Source organism: Perognathus longimembris, chromosome 13, assembly GCF_023159225.1.
Source record: "Perognathus longimembris pacificus isolate PPM17 chromosome 13, ASM2315922v1, whole genome shotgun sequence".
NCBI classification, from domain to species: Eukaryota; Metazoa; Chordata; class Mammalia; order Rodentia; family Heteromyidae; genus Perognathus; species Perognathus longimembris.
Genome location: NC_063173.1, coordinates 20,392,946 through 20,416,578, shown reverse-complemented (window position 1 = coordinate 20,416,578; position 23,633 = coordinate 20,392,946). Strand labels below are relative to the sequence as shown.

The window sequence follows — 23,633 nt, the reverse complement described above, 5'->3', positions numbered from 1 at the left end:
CACACAAGTGCAGAAGAAAGGAAGATAGGGCCATTCAGTGAATAGGAGCCGGGCTGGGAATATGGCCTAGTGGTAAAGTGCTCACCTCGTATACATGAAGCCCTGGGTTTGATTCCTCAGCACCACATATACAGAAAAAGCCAGAAGTGGCACTGTGGCTCAAGTTGTAGAATGCTAGCCTTGAGCAAAAAAAGAAGCCAGGGACAGTGCTCAGGCCCTGAGTTCAAACCCCAGAACTGGCAAAAAAAAAAAAAAAAGTGAATAGGAGCCTGCAAAATTCCTTTCCTTAACTAATTGATAAATACTAGAAGGAGTCTGGGTAGGTCTATGATCTCCTAAGAATGTATAGCCCAGGCTAATCACCCGAACCAAAAGTTTCTTGATTTTTCTTGAGAGTATTAATTTGTAGGAATAACTCTTCCTGCCCCTTTAAAGTAATAAAAGTGACACATGCTCGTTGTTGAAAAGAAGAAGCCACAGAGTAAGAGATAGGAATAAAAATCACCTCTAATTCCATGAGGTGAGAAACACAGAAAATATTTCAGTACCCCTTCTTCTTATACAAATGAGATTTTTTTTTTTGGGGGGGGGGGCAGTCCTGGGCCTTGGACTCAGGGCCTGAGCACTGTCCCTGGCTTCTTCCCGCTCAAGGCTAGCACTCTGCCACCTGAGCCACAGCGCCCCTTCTGGCCGTTTTCCATATATGTGGTGCTGGGGAATGGAACCGAGAGCTTCATGTATAGGAGGCAAGCACTCTTGCCACTAGGCCATATTCCCAGCCCCAAATGAGATTTTTTAAAAGCTGAGAGCATAGTGAGAATATACTTTCCACAAGTGTTTTTAGCCAGTAAAGCCCATCTAAAAGTACTCCATAAAGTTCCAACAAAGAAATTCACCCCTAGTGGGCAAATTAAACAACAAAATGATGAATAAAAATCCTTCATAAAGGCAAAAAAAAAGGAGCAAAAAAACTGATTACTTTAGAGCCCCTCACCTTGCCCCATCAAAACACCTCACTGTTATTAGTACAGAAATAGCCCATAAAAGCATGAACCCACTTTATGTCAGTCAATACACATTGTTTTAAAGCACATTTTTCTTCAACAAAAAGAATTTTTATAACTGAATCTTATTTTTTGAAGTAGAAAACAAAGTTTTGGTGGCCTTGGAAAGGCTTCATCACCAATTTGCAAGTGGAACAAGTAGTTTTAAAATAGATGGTTCACATTATAGACTGTATCTTCAGTTTTGCTATATCCTGTAGATAGATAGGTAGGTAGATAGATAGATAGATGAAGAGATGAATAGATAGATAGACCTGTAGGTATACCATATATATCATCTCTCTCTATATATATACATACATATATATGTTCCTACACAGTAAGTAAGCAAATACCCTTGCCAAGAACATCTGCTTCCAATACCACCCAGCTAGGAGCTGTCCTGATGTTGGCCTTCATCTTGGTTGTACATATGGCTTCCAGGGGTTGGCCCACAGAGAACACAAGAAGACACTGCTTGATCAAAATCCCCTAAGGACATACATTTTCCACTTTATATAGTATTCACACTTCATTCAGCAATGGGGTATGCCTATGCCAGGTGCTAGGCTGGGTGCTGGGATACGCAGGTGAATAATGGAATGTGCTGCCCATTCCCATGGAGCTGCAGTGAGCAGAGTGGTCCCCATCCTCAAGCCTTATGCGAAGCCTCACAGGAAATGCTATTGCAGTGATTCCTCTTTACTAGATGATATTTGTTGTGGTGTTTTACCTCTGACTATCAGGCTAAAGGGCTGGCTTCAAACCAAGGGCTCTGACTGTACAATGCTCTTTCTACCCTACCATTCACATTGGTGAATTTCCTGCAAGTGATCATCTAAGCCTTTTGGATTATTTAGAGTTCCTTCAACACTTGGGTGTGACTGGGCTGGCTGTACCGGTCTCTGTGGCTACCTAGATTCTGACTCCTGACTCAGGCCCCTTCCCAGCTCTCTGGGCTTCAAACTGCATACACTGTGTGACAGCCACACAGTGGTAGACTATTAGCTTTCCACAGTGCGCATTTTCCACTGTCTCCTTGACCTTGATGGATTAATGGCCCCCTAACTAAAGATACTTTCCAGTCTCCTTTGCAGCTATATATGGTGACTAAGTTCTATGACTTTTGTGACTAATTTCTAGCCAATGGAGAAAAAAAATGTACTTTCAGGACTTCCTCTTAAAATGATGGTGTCTGTGTGCCCTGACTTTTTCCAAGGAGGAGGGGTAAATTGATGTTTTAACCTTAAGCTATTGAGTGGAAGTCCTATGTTGAAGATACCAAGCCTAGACCAGCTCCCCACTGGACTAGCATATGAGAAGAAACCAACTTCTTCCGGGATGCTCCCATTGTAGGCCTGTGGGTCTCTTTAGTAGAGAAACTTGCCCAAGAAACTTAGATGAGACAAGTTGTACATTTACCCAGCCAAGCCCCTTTCTATTCATTAAGTACTTAAAAGGAGTGTTCAAATCTATGTAAGCAAGTATTCCATTTGAGCTAGGAATGTAGGTTGGACGTAGAGTGCATGCCTAGCATGTATGAAGCCATGGATTCGATTCTTCAGTATCACATAAACAGAAAAGGCCAGAAGTAGTACTGTGGCCCAAATGGTAGAGTGCTAGCCTTGAGCCCCAGGACTGGAACAAAAAGAAAAGAGAAGAGAAGAAAAGAAAAAAAGGAAAGGTGTTTCATTCAGTTTCATCTTGTGGAAAACAATAAAATGATCAGGACCTCAAAGATCATTTATGCTCAGGTTACAGGAAAAATGGGAGGACCCAGAAAAGCAAATCAGCTTCCTACAGAAACAGTAGGAAAGACTGAACAGGGTGATGGTCCTATCTTTTTCAGCAATTCACTCTACTCCTAGAAAAGCCATTGAAAGTTGAAAGATGAGAACCAACACTAATGTCTCCATGGAAACCAGTATAATAGGAGCTTATGTTACTGACCAAGAATTCAGTGGTCAACTTTTTAAATAAATTATATAAACCCCATGTTTTAGGACCTTCAAAAGTAGAAGGCCTCTTGGTTTCATAATGTACCACAAAAGATACACATGTGTTTTGTACCATACAGCGTTAGTGCAAATCAATTAAACACAAGAAGCAGTCATATGTGATGTTTTATTTACTCTCAGTCAGTAAAATGCAGTAGATCACTTTAACAATTCCCCTGACTTCTAAATGCAGGCAATCAAAACATTTAAGAACATCTTCAGCTGAGAAGGCAAACAGGAAAGTTGGGTACAAAGTAGAAGTCAAAGTTTGAAAAGCAACATTGAAGTCCCATTGAAGCTCTGTCACTGGCCAGTTGTGAACTCTGGATGGTAGACCTCTCTAAATAATTTCCTGGTCCACAGAGGAATATTGTCATTGACTCCTGTCTCCCTGGGTTGTGATGGGAGACTGAAAAAGACATTGTTTCGTAGTTTCAAAAATGACTCTGGAAATCACACAAGAATGTTAAAGCACTGTTTGGAAAGGCTTTTGCACAGATTCTGACAAGCACCATCCTGAGGTCCTAGAGCACTCTACAAGCTTCTCGGCCCTTCAGAAAAAAAATCAGACCTAGAGCAATCTCTCTTGCTGTCTTTCAAACTCCTCCACATGCACTAGCTGGCAAACATCAGTTTTCTGCTGCATTCATCATGGGCGTCCATTTGCTCACCAGCCATAGAGAGCGGCAGGACGTCAGTCATGGGCTGTGAAGAAAAGAAAGCTGCAGTGAGCTGGGGCCCCTGCATGGTGACACTCCTACCCACTGCACTGTCAGGAGCCTCAACATGGAGCCAGGAAGTATGTTAAAGGAAGGGGAATGACTGACACTGTTGAGAACACAAGCTCTGGTTTAAGATGTCTTGGGTTTGAGTTGTGGCTTTTCCTCCAGTATATACCATCTGAGGCACCTCTGAGTTTCTGTCTCCCTAATGAGAAAATGGGACCTATGCCACCACCCAATAAGGTATTTTGAGGAGCAAATAAGAAAAGGAATATAAGCACTTAGCACAATTTCTTGGCATTCATAAATAGCCAAAGGTTAGTTACCAGATTAATAAGCAATACGTACTGCTGACAAAAGTTAGTTTGGCAAATCTCCAGTCGAGGCTCTGCTATAGGCCTTGTAACCAGCTATTACCTGGACAGCATGCTGGCTTATTTATTAATCTCCCAGGGATAATCAAGGTTCTTCTGGATTGCTGCCTAGTGCCCCAGGATAGGTGAAATATTCAAGCCAGCTGGCTAGGCATAGACACTTATTTTTCTGGTTCACAGTTGTCCATCATTATCCTGAGAGCAATCTCCAGAGGAGAAAAGATTTACATCTTTTCTACCCATTCTCCATGGCGGGGGAGGTGGGGGAGGGAAGTAAATGCTGAGCTGACTTTAAAACATGGCTCTACCCTGCAAAGTGGTTTGTGTCAGCACCCATCTGGTGGACAGCGCCATATCCTCAACAGGCCCTGAAGGCAGGGGAACTTCCTCTGCCTTCCCCATGCCTGGCAAGTCCAGCATACATACCTTCACTCATAAAACTACACTGAGATTCACTGGAGCCAAAAAGCAACTTTACTACTTCAAAAACCCTATTCTTTCCTTGTCTCTCACAAGCATCAACCCCATGCCGTAATGAGGGGTGGAGTCTCACTGCAAGAAATGCTGTACCTATCCTACACCTAAGGAATCAGGCTCAGTTGGATGTACTAAGTGATCTGACTCAGATTAAGTAGTGGAAGAAGTCTAAAACATAGGTTCTCGGGTTCCTAATTCCAGGGCTCTTTCCAGAAAATGAGGCTATTTGTTTTGAAATTTGTCTTCCTTTATGGTGCTTTGCCTTTTTGAAGAACTCATTAACTAAGGTCACAGTACAGTGCAGATTCATTCACACACTTGAAAGCCATTCACAGGGGCAGATGCTTACCACACTCCAGAAATCTACAGGGTGACTGATAACAGCCATGCCAATTAACATAATTGTTCATTAGTGCCAAGTTCTGGCTTCCTCTCCCCTCCACCTGGATTCATCCAATAGCCTGCTCTCAGACTTCTGCTGCATTTATTTAATCTCTCTGCTCCAATCCAAATGGAACATTAACACTGGATACATGCTTTAGTGAACACTACTTTATGTCATACTGAAATAATGCCAGTGGTCAGGTGCCAATGGCTCATGCCTATAATCCTTGCTACTCAGAAGGCTGAGATCTGAGGACTGCAGTCCAAAGCCAGCCCAGGCAGGAAAATCCGTGAAACTTTTATCTTCAACTAACCACCAGAAAGCTGGAAGTAGAGCTGTGATTTAAGTGTAGAGCTCCAACCTTGAACAAACAAAGCTCAGGGACAGTGCCCAGGCCCTGAGTTCAAGTCCCAGTATCAGCACAAAAATTAAATAACCCCAGTGGCTTTCTTCTGTCTACAGGTTTCTACCTCATGAGCTAAACCATGACTTCACATTAATCTCCTCATTTCTTCATCTAGAAAATGATAGGGGCGGGGCCAAATACAAGGTGCCCACTTTTGGTTCACAGTTCCCCTTAAGTCACAATACTGTGTCTAAAGGCTGCCGAGAGACAGCAGAGTCCATCATCAAAAACCTCTAAGGTCTTGTGAGTTGCTCAGTGTCTCAATTTCCTTATCTCTACAGCAACAATAACAACACAATCTACTTCATGAAGGTTCTATAGGAACGAAATGAGATAATACCTATGAAATTCTTAGTAAGAGAATGCTACAGAGATTAGTGATTATCATAATCTGAAATGCAGGATTCAGGCTTGAGCCTTGAATCATCTCCTAAACTTCAGTTCCCACTATTACTTAAGAATATTCCATGCCAGGCAAGTCTGTGTCCTCAATGTAAATTGGCCATTCCTATCTCGGTGACTTTGTCTATGTTCTCACCCATCCACTCCCAGAAAGGCCTGCCCTACCCTCATCTGTATGTCTACATCCTAGCTAAGTTAAAGGTCTAGATGAAACCTGACCGTTTCCATGGAGCTTCCTTCCTTCAGTGACTCCCACAAAGATTGGTCTGTCTCCAGATCTAAAGCACAAGTGGCCATGAGACTCACATCGCATGTGACCTAGAATGATTTTTAAGATCACAGCAACTATTCCCTTCCCCTAGATCTAGAATGGTGCCTAGCATATAGCCCTTAAGATATATGTTGACTGAATAAATAAATCTGTTGTACTATGCCCAAATAAATATGCAATAGGTTTCCTTTTCGCTCATGTGGCCAGGTACTGATTTGCTGCACTTTGGAGCCAATTAAAGGTAACATAAAGATGAACATCAGCAGGGCAAGAACAACCATGGCCTGTTAACTCCTCGCCAATATAAGGCACTGATATGTGGGCAACATGGAGAATAAGAAAAACATGGATGTCCAAAGAAATGGTAACCTAGACTTCAAAGTAGCATGGGAGAGTAAGTCCATGAGCCTATATTGTTAACAAGTGAAGGACATTTGAGGTTTTCCCTAAAGCTGAATTCACTTACTGAATGAATAAACATTTACTGGGTGACTGTTCTGTATTGACATTGATTGTTTTAGTTGCTGGGGATATAGTGGGGAACAAAGCACATGGCAGTCTTGCTTGTATTCCAGCTTCTAAAGAGGAAAAGCTAGGTGTAACACTAACCTCTAGCTCCAAAGTGATGTCCACAAAGCCACACTTCTTGCACCAAATTCTTCTATGTCAAGTTTTTTTTTTAAATGACATACCACCTGCAACTGACCAAACAGAGGCAGTGCCAAGAGTGCTCTGTCACTCCAATGAGGAACCCTTGTTTTACAATCCCTTTGGGACGTCAACAGCCATAGCACTCTGCATCCAAGTCATTTCAACACTGCCAGTTGAACTCCACCACTACCTGTCATTTAAACATCAAACCTCTCAAGTGGTCCATGATGTCAAAAAACAGAACTTAGAGGTGGGAAGGGAGGGCTGGTAGTTGGTTAAAGGAGCAGCTAGTTTTCACCACTGTAAAACCTTAGACTCCTTCCTTTGAAGCAGAAATCTCTTCTATCATCTTAAGACTTGGGTTTTTTTTTTCTTCCAGCAGGATACTGAAAATAGCTTTGCATTTAACATTTAAAGTTGTTTTTGATCCCACACTCTTCAGCTCTGTTCTCCTTGCAAATTCATCCCATTCCCTAAGGGCACTTATAAGTGTATTTCACAAGCAAACAAGCCAGTCACCGTGGCTTTATCCCTAAGAGTAAAAAGAAAAAGCGATTTACATAATTATATGAGAGATGAGTTGTCCAAGAACATAGGAATCTTATCTGAACCAAAAGTTCTAGGGCAAAATTTCTTTCAACTTGAGACAGATAACAGATCAAAAGCAAGGTTGATACTGAAAACATAACTGCGGATTCTCCTGGGAACTCCTGAAGTTCCTCTGTATTTGTGTGCCATCTACTTCTAGAAGAAACTGGAGGTGGCCATTTGAGGGTGGATTTGAATGAAGTACATGTATGCTTTCTTGTAACAGTAAGAAAACATAGGATTTTATAGCCAAGCAGGACCTGAGAAACCAAAGGTGCCCCAAAACAACTTCCTCAAAAGTTCCTTGGTAAATCAGAGGCTGGTTCTTCCCCCGCCCCTACCACTTCCCCACCACACTTTTGTCTCATTTTTAAATGGAGAACAAATCAATGTTAAGAGTACCAAGGTAAAAAAATTCTTTTATAAATCTTTCTGACAATAGGAAAAGTGACTGAAGCAAGTGGTTAATGCTAACAGTAAGTAACTATGATGCTGTACAGCTGAAGAAGACTAGCAAAAAAAATGGCTTAATGCTAATACTGTTAAGTACTAAACAGTATGGATTCAGCTCCAGTTGCCACTAAACAGCTTTTGTGGATTTGTGTGGGAAGAAAACCACCATTAAGTTCATTTTTTAAAATATACCAAGCTTCCATCAACTGCCTTACAAAATACACTTTTAGAGAAAATTTTGTTTTTAAGATGGCTGTGCATGTAAAACAGAAATCTGAGGTCTAAACATCATTAAAACAGTAATAATTGGTGGTATATGCTAGGAGAGAATTTGTGAGGAAACCCTTCAAACTCTTAATTGGTTTATATGCAACAATGCATATAAATAATGTATATACATTCTGAGAAGGATACTACAAACCACTAGTTATCTAACAACCAAAAACAAACACCCTGGTTCTATAGGCAAAGTACTTACGGAGTCTCTAATTCTGGGTGTAGAGTTATGGGAAGGAGAAGGCAGGAAGAAGGGAACTTGTAATCCAGTCACAGTGACCTTTTCTTAGAAACATCAACTACCTCAAAGGCCTTGGCCTTTGTACTTGTTGTTCTTCTTCCTGGGATACTTTCCCTAGATTGTTCCAAGGCTGAGCTCAGATTTCACCTCCTCAGTGAAGTTTTTCCTGGTGACACAGCTAATGAAACCTCCTTGCTACCATTCAGCATCACTACTGCTTTACTTGGTTTCTTTCCTAGGATTCGTTACCACTAGCATATTCCATTATTTATTGTGTGTATCCTACAGGGCCTTGGTTTTATTCATGGCTGTAATCCTCAGTGCCCGGAGTGGTGCTGTGTACATATATCACCAAATGAGTGAACGAGTAAAGCCTGAGACTGAACTTGAAGACAAGATAATGCCTCACAGAATAGTTTAAAAATAGGAGAACTGGTCCTCCTGAAAAGATATGAGATAGTAATTTGCTAATTGTGAAGTAGCAGTGATTCTGAATGAATAGCTGGTGATGAGAGGGGCCTTCTGATTGAGGGAACATCTGAGCTAGGACCGACAGTAGGAGAGAGAATGATGCAGGTGACTCAGGGAGGACAGGGGAGCAGATCAGAACTGCAGGCACAGAGCTAGGGCTAGCAGTGGAGCTTGTGGGGAGGGGCAGGACTGCCAAGGAGGAACAGAATAGCCTTGGGAGGCCTGAAAGACTGGACACAGGGTGTTCTTACAAAGCCAAGCTGACCACAGCATGTAAAGGAAATTGAAAGAAATAGAAAGTAGAAAAGGGAAATGGTCAGAAGTTGACCTTGGTGGTCTGAGGAGACAAAAGAAAAGCTTCTTTTCTGTTGCCCAGGAGAGAGATCTAAATAAGCACGGTGTCTGGGCATTTCTCTTCCCCAACAGGCAACTTCAGAGTATTTTGATATAGCACCCCACAACAGATTCAGAGCCACTCACATGCAACCCACTCTTGGAGCACTCAGGAAAGATAGCTGGGTTCAAGCTTCCTAGCCTGAGGTTAATTATATTCAGTGTAGCCTGTGATTATTATCCTTTCATTCTTTGGGGGGGGGGGAGAAGTAGTATCTAACTTCAATGTGCAGTATATATATGAACATTATATAACACATTTTTATGTAACAGGTTCTTCATAAAACAATGTTTCCCTTGCTATCTAAATGTATTAGGGAACAACTAGTATTAAAAAAAAAAAACCAACATCAAAATTGTGTGTATATGTGTATGTGTGTGTGTGTTTTGTCTGTGAGAGAGACAGAGAACGACAGTGAGAAATGAGAGAGAGAGAGAGAGAAACATCAAGACTATAGCTACACAAAGGCTAAGGAGAGTCTTTGGTGGTAAGGAAAATGAAGGTCACAGACTTCTGAAAAGGTCTCCTTCAAAGGAGTTCTGTGGATGGCATGGATGGGACCAGAGTCAGGGAGTTCCACCTGGAGACTCATCTTACACAAATTGCTGCCGGATGGTGGTACTGGATGGGGGGGTGGGCAGGGGAGAGAGGAACAAGCCACCACAGAAAAGGAAGCAAGAGGCTGGGATGTTCACAATAGAATGTACGAAGATGCTCACAAACCCTTGTAGCTGCCACTAGGGTAATGACTTCTTTGTGTGCTCTTTATGTCCTATGGCAGAGGCCTTCAACCCTGCTATCAAGGAGGCACATTCCACTCTGTCAACACTAAGACTGGCTCCTGATCTCTCCAAGCTTTTGGCTTAGTACTGGGAGCATTGCATATGGTATCAGTGGTCCCTTCCAGAAGGCATCTGTACACTGGCCCAGAGCAGGATTTGGAGTCCACCAAACACAAATCCCACCCCAATCCTATATCAATTGAGTGACCTTGAATAGTTTACAAAATCTTTTCACTTGTAAAAACAAGGGTTATATGGTACTGCCCTCAAAGGGTCATTATGAAGATTACACAAGCTAATAAGTCTAATATGATCAATGTATTTGCTGGCACATAGAACATGTTCAATACTGTTAGCTGTTATTACTATAAGAATTAATGTTTCTATTTTGCAGCTGAATTATATCAAACTCAAAGACTTTAACTAGGTCACACATTTTAGATAGTAGTTTAAGGATGTCATTGTTTTACTTAGCAATGTATAAAACCCAGAGGATACAGTGTTAGCCAAAGACTACATTAGGCAGATACCCCATTCTCTTCTTCACTCATGCTGGACAAATGAATTTATGCTATATAACATGTACTTAAGTAAAAACCATTGTTTTCCATTACATGCCAGTACTCTGCATTCTCCAGAAGCAAAGATGACTAAAGCTTATCCAATTTCATCCACCCATGAAGTTAAGTCCTCAACTAAGCCTCACCTTCTGTGAGAACTAATTACTCAGGGTCATGTCCTTGTATGCCTGAGCTGCATCCTTCACCTCCAGCCTCCACCTCTCCACAGTAGGCATCCCCATCTCTTCTTCCTAATGCCCAAGTGCCCATCCTGCCCCAGCTCCTGTCTCTCCTCCAGATCTTTAACTGGGATGTGCACTGAACAAGCATATCCTAAAGGCTCTCTGTGACTGTCATTTAAGGAAAGCAAAAACTTCCTGAAGTGCTCAGCTTGGGTAAGCAACTGAGATTCCCAGAGCCATCCCAACATGCTGTAAAATATAACCAAGGGGAACCAGAGAATTAGAGATGGCCAAGGGCTGAGGACACTGCTGTGAGGAGAAAAGTAAGGAACAGTTCTTAAAAGTCTAAGCACCTAGGTCTTAAAAGCAGAGGAGGATTTGAACACGTGAGACCAGGGGAACTGGGAAGTGGCCAGGAGCTGTTGCACGGGAAAGATTCTAGGCACACAGCAAGATCTAGCTGACAGGTAGGCTGGGTATGGAGGATCATACAGGGCACCTTCTAGGTATCCTGAATATCTTAACATATATTTTCAATCCTTTCATTCATTCAGTTCACCCCATAAACTGATCCTAGTTTCACAGAGGAAGGCACCATCAGATAGAGAGCAAAACCAAGTTGACCACAAGTTATAAAGCTAGTGAGGTAGAGGGCTGGGGATATGGCCTAGTGGCGAGAGAGCTTGCCTCGTATACATGAGGCCCTGGGTTCGATTCCCCAGTACCACATATACAGAAAACAGCCAGAAGTGGTGCTGTGGCTCAAGTGGCAGAGTGCTAGCCTTGAGCAAAAAGGAAGCCAGGGACAGTGCTCAGGCCCTGAGTCCAAAGTCCAGGACTGGCCAAAACAAAAACAAAAACAAACAAACAAAAAAGCTAGTGAGGTAGAGTTGGGTAAAATCTGGCTCCAGATCAACCCAGCAGCCTTATAGGACAGCTTGAGGATAAAGAGATATACATTAGGAGGATTCAGTGGGTCAGTGGCTGCAAGCACTTTGTGAGCCTGCAAATCCCAAGGCCACAAATGCTAGCAATAGGCCACTGATGTCTACAATGGACTTGCTCTTGGTTAAAGCAGGAGGGGCAGAACAAGACTAGAGATAGGCTGAAAGGAACAGTGTGAATAGCAAAGGTTAGGACAGATGACTATCTGCAGCAGGCACAGGAAGAAAATCAAGAGAGCAACATGATCCAAAGGCAAGAGGGAGGAGGGAACTTCCAGAAAGGGGAAAGACAGGTGAGATAAGAGCTGAAAAGGAGCCAAGAACAATCATTTAGGAGGAAGAACAGGCCCTTGAAAGTTAAGATGTAGGGTTTGGGGAGAAAACTTTGAGAAGAAATGTAGAAGGATAATAAGGAAAGAAGCCAGAGGACAGGTGCTAAGGATGGAGAAGATGTGAGTGGAGGAGGCAAATGTTCACAGCTCTCTGAGAGGTTAGCTGCAAGGCAGAAGTGCAGACAGGGTAGTAAGTAACTGCCTGACACATGACATGCTCACAGCAGGTCTGTCCTTTCTCTTCCAAATCAAGACAAATGTTTTTTGGGTTTTTTTCCTGGGGTTTGGGAGGCTGAATACAAATAGCAGAAGGATATTCTAGGGACAGGATTCTGGCAGAGGTAAGAGGGACTGGAAATTCAGTGTTGAGGCAAGGCTTACTGTGTGCTGGGCATTTACACAGCATCTCCCTTCATCCCCACAGACTCCAAGAGGCAGCTACTGTCACTGCAGCACACAGGAGGAGCCTGAGGTCAGAGGAGTCAAGCAAGCATTGGTCCAAAGCCACACAGTCCTAATCCCAAACCTAGGTTCTCCCACCTCCAGATTGTTGATTGTGAAAGCTCAATAAGAAGAAACAAGAGGGATGTACTTGCTTTTTCTGAACTGAGAGGAGAGAGGACAACTTTGACAGGAAAGAAGACATGCCGCAACAGCATTAAGTCAGAGCAGGTCTTCTTTCATAAGAAAGAGAATCAGTGATGGGGTCGATATTTGAGGTAAGTCTGAGCCTTGTGATGAAAGAGCAATAAAGAGAAAAAACCAAGACCATGGAGAAGGATGACATGCCTGCATCTCTGTGCTCCTAACTAAACCACAAGGTCTAGAAAGGACTTTTTTTTTACTTATCTGCAAGTGTCCAATTGTAGACAATATAGTACTAATTAAAATCAAGGCCAGCAGTTATAATAGCATATGGGACACAAACTCTCCTACCACAGTGAGAGTTGATAGAATCATAAATACAAGACAGCTCATAGATGGATGGCAACTTTTACACCAAAGTCAGAGATTTATTTAGTTTTTTTTTTATATACACATAGAAGACTTGCTATATAGCCAAGTCTTTCTGCAGTGCTTGTCCATCTTCTAGTACATAAATTCCATTGAGACCATGGGCGTGAAGAGATAAATCTGAAAACACGGCCACTTCCCTTTCCTGCCCAGTGGCATGCAAACCTCTTCTGCAAATAGCAGACAAGCTCGTTAGTAGTCATCATTTTATAAATCATTTGAAATGGATCCTTTAAAACACCATCTGTTGATCTGCTTAACTTCCCTATGAAAATAGGACTTTAGCTCATATTCTAGTGCCTCCGGGAGGTAAATACCGATCTAAATTCAACTGTATTAAGTATTTAGAAATTTAGAGAACCTCAGAAAAGCAGAAACTTTTGACATTGGTAAATACCATTCTAAATTCAACTGCCTGAAGTATTTAGAAACTTAGAGAACCTCAGAAAAGCCGGGGGGAAACCTTTGATATATCACCAAGTTCAACTGTTTATTTTTCCATCGGAGGCAAAAACAACCCAGAAATGTTCTGTACAGCCATGAGAGCCCCAGTCTGGTCTACATCCAGATTGTCTGCCTGCCTCCCAACTCCTAGGTTAGTGCGCTTCCACCACACCTGCTTTCGCTCGCTTTCCAAACATTATTTCGCTCCCTTTCTAAACATTATTATTATTATCATTATTATTCTTCACTGGCTACATCTACAGTCAAAACCAAATGCCTCTACCTGTCTAACTTCAAATGATAAAGGCAATTTCAAATCTTCCCTAAAAAATTTCCAGGCCTTCAAATTACATTCAACAGACTTTTAAAGATTTAACAATCAAGTGAACTCAGATACAAAGCGTGAGCTGAAAGACTGAAATTTGTATTTAAAAAAAATATTTTGGAATGTCATTGATATGGAAATCAAATTGAAAGCAGTATTTTTTTAAGTCTTTCAAGCACAGAGAGCATGAGATTATTCAAAACTGTTCAGAAGCAGCAATGATTATTTTAAGCTCATGATTCAACGGGTACATTAATTAAAAACTCTACCAACCCAAATTGACAGATCCTAATATCAATGGGACCAGGAGAACAAAAATAATAGCTATATAAAAATAGATTAAAGGGGGCATGGCAGCAGATCTTGGACAAATGACAAGTGTTGTAGAAAATGAAATGCATCTAAATGGGCATGTTTTATGGATTAAAATAAACAAACCAAGATCCTGGAAATATGTGTACTGTCAAGTAATGGTTCCCAAACACCAAATGAGATTTCTGGAAGGTGAGAGAGAAAACTTGGCTCATTTGCTGAAGAGTAGGTATCTAAGACAGAATGTAACCGCCCAACAGAATGCCAAAACAAGGCTAGGTGACCGCCAAGGGGCCCAAAGGCCAGAGGCGGAGACAGGTATGGGAACAGAGGTGGGGGGAAGGATGTCCCCCACAGGCTCGCAAAACTTGTCGCCAATATGCCTAAAGCAGCGCTCCCCCCCCCGCCCCGCCCAGCCCCCTGCACCTCGGTCCCGCACCTGAGAGTGCGGGGCTTTCGCAACCCCTCGGGGCGGCGGACAAGAGCATTGATTTCCACCTTCCACTTCTGGCAGCGACCCCCCGGCCCTTTCAGCTGTCAACTCCCGACAATTGCAAGCGGAAACCTTTTCCTTCCCGGATCGGAATCTGTCAACCCCAGCGCTGAAGAGACAGCCTCGCGGTGCCCTCCGCGGGGCTCCGGGACCCCAACCAAGGCCGGTGGCGGGACCGCACCTGCACCCCGGGCGACGTCCCCGCGACGTCGGGCACCTGCTCACGGATCCACAGGGGATCCTCCCCGACAGCCCGGGACCGGGACGACGCAGGCCCGACGGAAGTTCACAGGCTAGGTTCGGCCCCATGCTGGGCTCCAGCCACTCGGCCGAAGGGGCGGGCGAGCTCGGACTCCCCAACCCGACGGAGACGCCCTCCCCACCCCCACCCAGCTTCGCGGGCTCCCGAAAGGGAAGTGGAGGTGGGGGGGGGGGGAGAGGAAGGGCACTCTCGGCATCGTTCTCCCAACGCCTTTGGAAGGACAATCTCCAAAAGTGGTGCCCTCAAGGGTCGCTGCAGCTCCCGGGGGAGAGGGGAGGGGCATCCTAGGACTCGCCCTCAGCCGGCCATTGCCCCCCCCCCCACCCCCGAAGGGCAGAGCTATCCCTTTAAGAGGCGGCAGGCTGCGCCCTCGCCCGCCAGGTAAAGATGCCCGCGAAGCGAAGGTGGGTACTCCGGGGCACACTTTCCTTATGGCTCTCAGGATGCCTGCGGCACCTCTGCCTGCCCTGGTCCGCAGCGCCAGTCCCTGAGTGAGGGATGGAGGCGGACGGGCGCGGCGCCTTTAAGGGACGCAGCCTCCCCACGGCCCGGGTGGGGGCAGGGAGCGGGCACGGGCCCTTTAAGGCCGGCAGCGGGCACGTCGGGCAGGGTTCCCCGGCGGCCGGGCTGCGCCCCGGGCGGCGGCGGGGGCGCCGAGCCTGCCAGGGTGTTTGCGGTCCCCCGACGGGGTGACCGGGGCCGCGACGCTGGCCGCGGCCGGGCCGACACTCACCAAGGCTCGCCGGGAGCGCCCGCGCCCGCGCCCGCACTCGGATCCCGCGGCGGCGGTGGCGGTGAGTCCGGCGCGGGTAAACAGGCACCTCCGTCCCTGACCTACTTTCTGCCTTCCCTAAATGTCGCACCACTAACCTACTTTCCGACCAATCCGCTCCCCGCCGGCCCAGGCCCGGCCCCCCGCCCACCAATCGCTGTGCCCAACCCCCCTTCCCCGCCCACCAATGGAGGAGCCGCGGAGCCCGGATACCTGCCTCTTCCTCCTAGCCAATCCGAGCGCGAGAACCGAGCAGGCCTGGGCGGCCGGCCTCGGCCAATCCGCGCGCGGCTGGGATGCTCGATAGCCAATGGTGTGACGGCTGGAGAGGCCGCTGACCAATGGCGAGGCGGCGGGGGCTGGTTTACCTGCTACTTTCCCGCCACCAATCATTTGGTTCTCAAGAGCGCACGCCCGGAGGAGAGGGCCAATCCAGGCGTGCTCTCTGGATTTCCTCGCCCCAAAGCTCTCCCTCTCGGCAGAGGTCTCCACTCTCCCGGCCACTGCGGGTAGGAACGCCACACTCTCCCGGTCCCCGTCCCCGTCGCCGGGGAAGTCCCTCTTCTCTAGGTTCACGGCTGGCGCCCGGCTCCGGGCTCTCACCTCTCCTACTTCCCCTTTCTCGCTGACTTAAGCACAGGCTTTTCCTCTCTCTCTCCTCCCATCAATTCCATCTAGGAAACCAAATTTTGGCAACACACAGTGCCGGACCCTTTCCTACAGCATCTGGCTTGCCAAAGCCGGAATGAGGGACCGAATACTTCCATATTTCTAGAAGATTTTTCCACCCGAAGACTGCCAAGTGTTCTCGTGTTCTTTGCGTTCGTCTTGACCTCCAAGCGTCCCATGGTCCTGTGATTCTTGCCCCAAAGAGAAAACTCAGAGCGGAGTGGTTTCTTCGTATTTCCTTCCAGTGGCCAAATTCTGACCTCTTACTGTGTGCCCACGCCGTTTTGGTTTTGCCAGGGAGATGGAGGAAAAAGTTACTGAAAATAAAAAGTGCTGTAAAGAATGTTCCTTGGGTGCTGGGAGCGCTGAGCATCATGTCATTTTTACAACTGAAGCATTTAGCTGCTAGAATTTCCTTTAGCACGAGAACTTGCAGTTCTTTTAAATGTTAAAGCCCCTTTTTAAAAAGAACCGGCTTCCTTTTTAAAATCGAGGCCTCTAGAATTCTAGACTTGTAAGTTGCTAGGATGCTGATACTGTTTCAGTCCTTGTAAAGAGAGATTGCCCATCATCAACTACATTGCCAAGGCACACAGTGCTTGTGGACTGAACGAGAGCTTTTTGCAAAACCAACTAAATTCACTGGTAGCTTTCTACTTTTCCTAAGTTTACATGCAGTTGGAATCATATTGCTGCTTGCCTCGTGTCTGCACCCATTTTCTGAGATGACCACTTTATGTAAGTGGGACTCTACATTTGAAAAAATAACGGACAAGATAAAAAAAAAATATATGGGCTAGATGCCAACATAATTAACTGTCTGGTACATAACTAGTTGAGTAACTATAACTTAAAGACGCTGATTAATGAATCCTTATTGACTGAAACAAAGAGTGGAAGAAACCAAACTTCCAGCAACTTTTGCCCTGTGTCAGGATTGCACTCAAATTTTCTCCTGCATTTTCTCCTTCAGTCCTCAAGCCCACCCTGTGAAGAAGCCATTATTATCCCATTGTATAGAAAAGGAAACTGAAACTCAGAATTTCATTGGCTGACCCAAGGTCTCACATAGTAAGGGTCAGAGTAATGACTCAAGTCAAATTTGTTTTTAGTATTCCAAAGGCTGTATACCATACCACTTTGCATAAACATGACAGAGGGCTCCCTGCCAGGCCTAAACCAGTGTCCTGAATAAAAATTCAGAAGATTTGTGCCATATTTTCAAATGGCATGAAGCCAGAGAAGAAGATGAACATAACCATTATATGAGCATAACCAAATCCAGTATAGATTAATGCTGCTAATAGGGATAAATGTGGCAACTAGAAAAACAAGTGCTCATAGGCAGCTAGGGACAGAGGTGTCTGACACATGAACACAACATAGGGATTCAAGTGGCATCTGAATCTGAGCCCACTCTGAGTGATGGCCACTAAAATAAAGAATGCTGTCTCTGAGGTAGTCTGATATACAAGGCCAATGTTATACTACCTGGACTGTCAGTACCTACATGCAGTATCATCTACAATTAAGACTTGGCAAAGAGACATTATCTACATTCACAAGGAGAGAAACCAGGATGTAAAGAGACTAGAAAGTATGTCATGTAGGCAAAGATGAAAGGAAACAGAAGATTTTGCCCCAGGGAATACAAGGTAACTGTTTTCATATATTTGAAGAGCTGTCAAATAGAAATTAAACATAATCTTTAGAGCCCTAAGGGATAGAAATGGAACCTATGACTAAAAACACTGGAATAACTCAAAGGGAAAATTTTATAGCAGCTGGAACCTTCTCTGCCATGGTAAATTGAGTTTCTTCTCACAGAAAGTGTATGTGTAAGAAGCGAATGACCATGTAGGAGAGACAGGGCTAAGGAAGTATTTTTTAAGACTCTGCTTATACTCAGGAAATGGACAAACCTCCCATGCTCCTGGATTGGGAGGATTAATATAATCAAAATGGCAATATTGCCAAAGGCTATCTACAAATTCAATGCAATACCCATTAATATCCCAACACCATTTTTTAATGAAATAGAGGAAGCAATCCAGAAATTTATATGGAACAATAAAAGACCCAGAATAGCAAAAACAATCCTAAGCAGAAAGAACAGTGCTGGAGGAATTACAATACTTCAAGCTGTATTATAAAGCTATAGTAATAAAAACAGCTTGGTATTGGCACCGGAACAGGCCTGAAGACCAATGGAACAGAATTGAAGATCCAGAAATGAACCCACAGAACTATGCCTACTTAATCTTTGATAAAGGAGCTTAAAAAAATAGGATGGAAGAAAGACAGCCTCTTTAACAAATGGTGCTGGCAAAACTGGTTCAACACATGCAACAAACTAAAACTAGATCCAAAAATCAACTCCAAGTGGATCAAAGACCTCGAAATTAAAACAAATACCCTAAAGACACTAAAGGAAGGAGTAGGAGAAACACTTGGGGCTCCTTGGCACAGGACAGAACTTCCTTAACAAAGACCCAGAAATGCGACAAATCAAAGAAAGGATGGACAAATGGGACTACATCAAACTGCAGAGCTTCTGCAGGGCAAAGGACATAGCTCCCAAGATAAACAGAAAGCCCACAGATTGGGAAAAGATCTTTACCGGCCATACAACGGACAAAGGCCTCATATCTAAAATATATGCAGAACTAAAAAAATTACATTCTTCCAAAACAAAACCGCAAAGAACCAATAGCCCCCTCAAAAAGTGGGCTAAAGACTTAAAAAGAGACTTCTCTGATGAGGAAATGAGAATGGTCAAGAGACATATGAAAAAGTGCTCTACATCACTGGCCATAAAAGAAATGCAAATCAAAACAACATTGAGATTCCATCTCACCCCAGTAAGAATGTCCTGTATCAAGAAAACTAATAATGACAAATGTTGGAGGGGATGTGGCCAAAAGGGAACCCTACTTCATTGTTGGTGGGAATGTAAACTGGTTCAGCCACTCTGGAAAGTGGTATGGAGATTCCTCAGAAGGCTAAGCATAGAGCTCCCCGATGACTCAGCAGCCCCACTTTTGGGCATCTACCCAAAAGACCACAAACAAGAACACACTAAAGCCACTAGCACAACAATGTTCATCGCAGTGCAATTTGTCATAGCTAGAATTTGGAACCAACCCAGATGCCCCTCAGTAGATGAATGGATCAGGAAAATGTGGTACATATACACAATGGAATTTTATGCCTCTATCAGAAAGAATGACATTGCCCCATTTGTAAGGAAATGGAAGGACTTGGAAAAAATTATACTAAGTGAAGTGAGCCAGACCCAAAGAAACATGGACTCTATGGTCTCCCGCATAGGCAATAATTAGCACAGGTTTAGGCTAGTCACAGCAGAGGATCACAAGAGCCCAATAGCTATACCCTTATGAACACAAAAGATGATGCTAAGTGGAATGAACTCCATGTTAAGGAAATGACTGTTATACCACTGTTGTAATTACTTTCAACATGCGATGTGAAACCGTAGCCTCTATTGTTGATGATCCTCTTGTATCCCCTTTCTGTGGTTGTACCTGCACTATCTCTGTATCTTATCTGAGTACATTGGAAACTGTGTATACAGGTATTAGAACTAGGAAACTGAAAGGGAATGCCAAAATCGAGAGACACAGGGTACAAAACACAAAAGATTACAAAAGCAATACTTGCAAAACTGTTTAGTGTAAATCTACTGAACACCTCATGGGGGGAAAGGGAAAGGCGAAGGGGGGAGGGGGAATGAGGGACAGGGTAACAAACAGTACAAGAAATGTATCCAATGCCTAACGTATGAAACTGTAACCGCTCTGTATATCAGTTTGACAATAAAAAAAAATTGTGCTGAGAAAAAAAAGGACTGCTTATCTGAAAGATGGCTACTGTTAAACCTCAGTTTTCTTCTGTTAAGGGCTATCTTCTCACCTTTCCTACCTTCAACGGCCAGAAACTGACTCTCCTCACATATGCCTGTTCTTCCATATGCACTGATATTTTCTTTAGTGTTTCTCTCTGTTGGAAAACCCAGACTCTTTCCCTGGTACCTTTCATTTTCTACTATCCAGAATACTGAACTGCCAATCCACTGGGCACTGCTAAAATCCAAGTCGTGTTCTCAGTCTCAAATTCTCTGGGCATGAATGCAATCCTATGAACATAATGAGCAAGAGAATATTTAGTGAGCACTTATGTGTATCAGGTGCCTTAAATATATCTAAAACAATCTTCACATTAATCCTAGCAGTTTATATGCCTGCTCTCCACTCTTCACAGCTAGATCACATTCATCAAACTGTTTAGCATCTTTGTGCCTTATTTCCCTCGTCTGTAGAGTGAGAAGAATCTGATGCCTACTTCAGACGGTGATTGTGAGTTAAATGAGATAATTTATAGAATATGCTTAATAGCGTGCCTGCTGTATAGTAAAGGTTCAACACATATTAGGTGTCACTGTCAACAGTTCGAAGGACTACATTCTGGTCCTACTGATGAAGTAGCTTAGGATGCAGTGGTCCAACCATTGAAATTATTAAGAAATGCAAAATGATGAGCTCCCATCATGGAGATTCTGATTCAATATCTTTGGGATCTAAGATGAAATTGACTTTGAGAAACTGATGGTCTAATACAAGAAACCTAGGCTCTGGAGCCAAGCGCTCAAGGTCAAATTCTAGGTCTGTTGGATTGAATAGAGAAGCCAGTGGCAGGACCTGGAAATTACCAAATGGTAGGACCTGGAAATTCCCATGAGATGGGCATGTTAACGTTTTTTTGTGTAAAAACAAATAGGACTGTGATGTTATAAATAATGACAACAGCAATGTTTACTGCAGCTTTACAATGTGCCAAGTACTATTCTTAGAGCTTTGTATACATTCCTTCAGTCAATTCTCACAACCCACCCCCTCACATGGTGGGTTCCTCTATTGTTCCCACTTTCCATGTGTACAGAGAGATCCAGAAATCCCAGGCTGCTTAAACAATTTAATCTCAAAGTTCACACTCTTAACTAAAGGCTAAAGCTAAATTGCCTTTTCATAATTCCTTTGGCAAAAACAAAGAAACTTGATACTTTTGAAACACTGCATAGATTAAGGAACTCTCAATTTACAGGTGGTATTATTATTATTATTATTTGTTTTGGTTTGGTTTTTTGCCAGTCCCAGGCCTTGGACTCAGGGCCTGAGCACTGTCCCTGGCTTCTCTTTGCTCAAGGCTAGCACTCTGCCACTTGAGCCACAGCGCCACTTCTGGCCATTTTCTATATATGTGGTTCTGGGGAATCAAACCCAGGGCTTCGTGTATATGAGGCGAGCACTCTTGCCACTAGGCCATATTCCCAACCCCTACAGGTGGTATTATTTAAAAATGTAAATCTAATCTGGGTGACAGTGGCTCATGCTTGTAATCCTAGCTACTCAGGAGGCAGAGATCTGAGGATCATGGTTTATAGACAGAGCAGGAAAGTAAATGAGATGTTTATCTCCAACGAACCACCAAAAAGCTGGAATTAGAGCTATGGCTCAAGTGGTGTGGTGCTAGCCTTGAGCAAAAAAGCTCAGGGACAGTGCCCAGGCCCTGAATTCAAACTCCAGGACTGGCACATACACACATAAAATTAAATTCAATTGTCTGACATTTTATACAGACCTGGGGTATAGAATGTCATCTCACACTTAGGGAATGCGAGAAAGAGAAGCTTCTGTGAGGGGAAAAAAGAGGGGGAGCTGTTAGGTAGACAGGGATAAAAAGTGGTAGACAGAAACATGTGGCAGATAACATATGGGCCATCATGGCACTTCCTTTTCCCATAGTGCCTTGGGCTCCTGCTTAAATGCTTCTTCTTCATTGCTAAACCATTGACGAGAGCCAGGGAAGCACATGTACAAGCCATGAAGCAATCAGCACAAATCCCAAGGGAGGAAATATAGGAGGAGCCTTGTACTATAAAATCCACCCTCTGAGAGGGCAGCATTGCACTACTCTTTACACTGCACTGGACTTTCCTTTTGTAGCTCTCCATTCACTTTCAAATAAACTTGTTCTGTCTGCTTTAAACACTTTCCTGCCTTTTGGTTCCTTAGTGAATGGAGAAAACAAATCCATTTCCTAAGACAGCATCATCTTCAACTAACTTAAGTCTAAAAGGAAGAGCCTGTAGGCAGGAGAGTCTGATTCCTCGTGGTAGGTAACTATAAAGAGTTCAGCAAAAGGAAAGCCTCCTCTCTATCTCTGTCTCTGTCTCTGTCTCTCTGTGTCTCTGTCTCTCTCTGTCTCTGTCGGTCTCTGTCTCTCTCTCTGTCTCTGTCTGTCTCTGTCTCTGTCTCTGTCTCTGTCTGTCTGTCTCTCTCTCTCTCTCTCTCTCTCTCTCTCTCTCTGCTTCTTTGCCTATCTGCCTTATGCTTCTTTGTAGCTCATCATTCTCTACCTCAAGGTCCCCAAAGTGCCAAAGGATGTAAAGGGAGAATCAGACAGGAAAAAGCACAAGGGTCAGAGTCAAAGAAGGAGAAGCAAGAAAGTGAAAGGCCAAGTTTGGAGAATTTCAGAAGAAAGTCTCAATAGGTGTAGAAGCAACAGAGAGAAAGGAAGACTATAAGAGCAAAAAAGTTTTGGTGAGAGAAGCAAAAACTGTAAGAAGCCTTTTCTTAAAACCACAGGATATTGGGGAAATCAGAGGCAGAAAGGATTGAAGCAATATGCTGCCCAGGAGCAGAGGTCACTTTTTGAATTTGTTACTTAAGGGGAAACTAGAGAAAGAATAGTTTTCTCTTAGCAGCTGACCCAGGCTAAACATGTGTATGAATGGTTTGCTCTTTTAAACCTACATTTATATCTGGGTATACAAAAGGAGAATTTAAAAATAAAATCAATATTTAATGGGTTATCCAACATTAATAGCTCTTTTAGGGTGCTACTTAAAAGGACTTCTTTGACTGTTGTTTTTTTTTTTAATGGAATGGCCCTAACAACTAAGAATGGGAGAACAGTAATACCTCATTTGGACTGTGTCCTAGACTTGTAATTAGACTATAGGCTAGCTATTGCCAAAATTCTGGAGATCTTGGTTCTCTGAGGTGAAAGGGGCTTTTCCATCTGGCTGGCAGGAGCCAAAGCTTCCATGGCCTCATCCATTACTTCTCAATGGAAGCCCTGAACAACAGACACTGTCTTCAAAATACCAGCAGTGTTTTGTCCTGTTTCTTTAGAAAGAACAGCATTAAAATTCTTTTCCTAGAGAGTATAAAATAAGAGAAGAATCCATTCTAGTTAGTGCAGCAAAGGGAAGTGTTACACCACTTGAAAATTGCAGTCCCTTTTGGGATAGGTTGGGGTCTTCCTTCGTTTCAGCATTTTTAAAATAAAAGTTCATTAATCCTAGGTAC

At 43.7% G+C, this 23,633-nt stretch overlaps 1 protein-coding gene across 5 annotated transcripts in view; it reads right to left on the bottom strand.

Annotated features, from left to right (window-relative positions):
* Arntl (aryl hydrocarbon receptor nuclear translocator like) overlaps nucleotides 1-15,713 on the bottom strand; it is a 104,735-nt gene extending 89,022 nt beyond the window's left edge. For 3 of the 5 annotated variants that reach the window (XM_048360809.1, XM_048360811.1, XM_048360810.1), the window contains exon 1: nucleotides 15,535-15,712. The gene's annotated coding sequence lies outside the window, so the exon portion shown is untranslated. Of the gene's footprint in view, nucleotides 1-15,534 lie in introns of all 5 variants that reach the window. The other 2 variants (XM_048360812.1, XM_048360813.1) reach the window with 1 other exon arrangement.
* Nucleotides 15,714-23,633: the final 7,920 nt, after the last annotated feature.